Source organism: Denticeps clupeoides, chromosome 10 (genome assembly GCF_900700375.1).
Source record: "Denticeps clupeoides chromosome 10, fDenClu1.1, whole genome shotgun sequence".
Lineage (NCBI taxonomy): Eukaryota > Metazoa > Chordata > Actinopteri > Clupeiformes > Denticipitidae > Denticeps > Denticeps clupeoides.
The window spans coordinates 7,656,244-7,660,121 of NC_041716.1; the positions used below are offsets into that span (position 1 = coordinate 7,656,244).

At 46.6% G+C, this 3,878-nt stretch overlaps 1 pseudogene; it reads left to right on the plus strand.

Annotated features, from left to right (window-relative positions):
* The first annotated feature begins 2,330 nt into the window (after positions 1 to 2,330).
* Positions 2,331 to 3,517, plus strand: LOC114798024 (general transcription factor II-I repeat domain-containing protein 2-like; annotated as a pseudogene).
* Positions 3,518 to 3,878: the final 361 nt, after the last annotated feature.

A 3,878-nucleotide genomic window follows, 5' to 3' on the forward strand; every position in this document is an offset into this window, starting at 1 on the left:
GACTTTAAGTGCACAAAGATAAGTGCATGGAAAGCCCATTGAATAAAGCTATAAATGCATAAAAATGACTACTGCAGCCTGCAGCTAATACTGTCAGTAAAATTATACAACAGACCATAGGTGTGACCATCTGAGTGAGTTCATACCTGTCTCCCTGTAGTCCCAGGATTAACCCCACAGTGAAGGTATCCAGAGGAGCCGGACTCACCTCAGCTTCCCCATAATTCAGTCAATGGACGCCATGTTAACACCCATTGTACTGGGTTCATGTTTTATTGTGAGACTCACACACACACACAGAGTACTTGTATTCTTATATGAATTTATGAGCCAAAATCAGCTGTGGCTGAAATCTCCATTGTTACAGAGACGCGTCACGGCGCTGTTGAGGAGCCGTTTTTACCTCAGCCATGTGAAGGCTGGCGGTGGCGGCAGCTGTTTTCTCTCCCCTTCCCACTGTCAGCACTGTCAAAAGTTTTGAGCTGGAAAGAAAAAAAAAGAAAAAATCTTCACTAGTTAGAGGATAAGTGACAATTTCTGGGAAAAAAAAAAGAAGAGAGTGAAACAGGAGAGTGTTGTGGTGGGATTTTTATTTCACTGCTCTCCTACAAGCACTAATCTACCCTAAACCTGACCCCCTCCAGTCCATTAAAACTTTCATCTGCAGCGATCTGCGAGATGTTAGCGCTAACAAGGCCGCAGCAGTAGCCATAAAAGAACTCGAGGAGCTGCTCTCGCCGGCATTAGGTGGTGACTGGGCAGGGAAGCGATGGCCTGCAGCGCACCCCTGACCAAGGAAGTTAATGACCTGAGAGGACATTACAGAACCGATCCCGCCGAGAGATCAGAGCGCGCCTCTTCCGCCGACCGCCCCAATGCGTCGATTTCCAGAGATGACCATTTTACGAGCGTTTCTCTGTCTTCTGCGCACAGGAGGGCCCGTCACGTGAACGCACTCGCATTTGAATTTTTTTTAAACCGCCTGGGCTGAATTAATGACACTGAGCAAATTCTGCTACGCGCGCCCTTCCTCCTGTTAAACAGAAAGTGAGGCCGACTGCTACGAGCTCCAGAATAAAGCGGCAGGTCCCATTATGCACTTAAGTGAGATGGAAATGCTGAAACAGCCCTGTTGAGCCTCTTACTACACCATTACGTCCACAGAGAATATATAGGACCCAGAGAGCATCAAAGAGCCGTTTTTCCTCCCGCTCTCTGAAGTGGATATATGCGCAACAACTACACACTCTTACCTGCCAATTTTGGCCATGCACACACGTCCTCAGTCCATCAAACTGCAAGTTTCACCATCAGGTGCTCACAGATGTTGAATGTTTTTTAATTTTTTCCATGATTCACTGAATATTCCTGCCTCATGCTGCATCAATCATTTGGAGACTGTCATAAGCACAGGGTAGTCGCTGACGCTGCCAGGCGGCATCACAGACTAAGCAAGATCTGGACTGTGCCTATGGTAATTTTAGGCCTGCGTCCATTAGCAGATTTGTTCCATATTTCACTCTGAAGTAATGCTGGAGACACCTGACATACCAAATTTTCATTCGTTGACTGCATAAATGCTGTGGCCCTGTTGCCTTGCCACTCACTTAATATCCAAAACTGCTGAATCCTGGCCAGAGGTACAGATCTGGGTAGGCACACAGGGCAGGGACACACCCAAACAACCAGAATGGTAGAATGGTTCATTTTTGTTTCCAGGTGGTCAGTTACGTTATTAGCAAGAGCAAGCGTGCCTAGTTATGTTGCGATACAGTTGTACATTTACAGCATTTATCAGCATTTAGCACTTATAATGACAGGGACAGTCCCGCCCTGGAGCAACTTAGGGTTAAGTGTCTTGCTTTCACAATGGTAGTAAGTGGGACTTACTACCATTGTACCTGAGTCTTCTGGTTCATAGGCGAGTGTGTTACCCACTAGGCCACTACCACCCTATTGTAGATTAGATTTAGTGGTGCTTCAAACTTTCCTGAATCCAGCCAGCAAGGGTGTTCGACTTGGTCTGGTGACAATTTTTATGATTTCTTAAGACCACTACAAATCAACATTTCCGGACGTACGATAATGATCGTTCTTATACAGTAATTTTATCATCTACAACACATATGTCAAAGTCAAGGCCCACGGGCCACATTCGGCCCGCGAGAGGGGTTTTTCTGGCCCCCGGGATTATATAAATTAATTATTAGAACTGGAACGCCAGCAGCATGCAGGTACTTTACACGCACCAACGCACTACATTTCCCACAATTCAACGGTGGCGCTCCGAGCGGGAGGCCACTTCCTTTCATTATTCATCAGCGGGCATTAGCATCACTTCAAAAGTCAACTTTCAGATAGCCTACCCTTAAAAAAATGGCAAAACGGAAGGTGGACACTGAGAACCGGACTTTTAAAACAAGGTGGGAGTCGGAGTACATGTTCACGGAGGTAGCTGGAAAACCTGTGTGTCTTTTGTGTGGAGAAAGTGTGGCGGTGATGAAAGAGTTTAATCTGAGACGCCATCATGAGACAAAACACGTGGACAAAGACAAGGATATGGACATGGAACAGAGGCTACAGAAGGTGGAGGAATTAAAACGAGGCCTCAAATCTTGGCAGGCTCTGTTCAGAAAAGCCAAATCACAAAGCGAGGCTGCTGTCAAGGCCAGGTTTATTTTGGCAGAAGAGATCGCTAAATCAGCCCGGCCATTCACCGAGGGGGATTTTATTAAAAACCGTATGCTAAAAGTTTGTGACGAAGTTTGCCCAGACAAAAGGCAACTCTTTTCGAACGTGAGCCTGAGCAGAAACACCATTGCTGAGCGTGTGGACGAGCTGTCCATCAATCTAAAAGAGCAGCTTGTGAAAAAGGGAAAAGAGTTCATCGCATATTCCCTGGCTGTGGATGAGAGCACTGATATTTCTGACATTGCCCAGTTGTCGATCTTCATCCGCTGAGTGGACTCCAGCCTGAGCGTGACAGAGGAGTTTTTGGCGTTATGTCCTATGCATGACACAACTACAGGACATGATCTGTATGAAGAGGTGTCAAGATGTGTGAATGAGATGGGACTGCCTTGTAAAGAACTCGTGGGTTTGACAACAGACGGAGCACCTGCGATGTGTGGACACAAGATTGGACTGGTGGCAAGGATACAGCAGAAGATGCAGGAGGAAAGCGTCCCAGGTGAGCTGACAGCTTATCATTGTATCGTACATCAGGAGTCGTTGTGTGGAAAAGCCTTAAAAATGGAACATGTAATGAGCACCATCACACGCGCAGTTAACTTTATCAGAGCCAAAGGTTTAAATCACCGCCAGTTCAAGGCATTTCTGAGCGAGTTAGAAACGGAGCGTGGTGAATTTGCTCTATCACACTGAGGTGCGATGGCTAAGCCAGGGAAAGGTGCTGCAAAGATGCGTTGAGCTGCGTGAGGAGATTTGTCTGTTCTTGGACGGTAAAGGGAAAGACACTAGTCAACTCCGAGATGAAACATTTTTGTGTGAAATATAATTAGTGTCCTCGCCGCTGACATTCGACGCCGATTTGCTGACTTTGAAGCACAAAAAAGCAGGTTTGAACTGCTCAGTAATACATTTGCAGTTGACGTGGGAAGCTCACCACCAAACCTCCAAATGGAGTTGATCGAGCTCCAATGCAGTGATGCACTGAAAGCAAAAAATGTGGCGGTGGGTGCTGCAGAGTTTGCCCGTTTCCTCCCCGAAACAGTGCCCCAGTTGCACATCCAGGCAATGTTTGGCAGCACATACTTGTGTGAACAACTGTTTTCTTTGATGAAGCTGAACAAAACATCACACAGAAGTCGACTTACTGCAGAACACCTCCACTCAATCCTGAGGATTTCCTCAGCCCA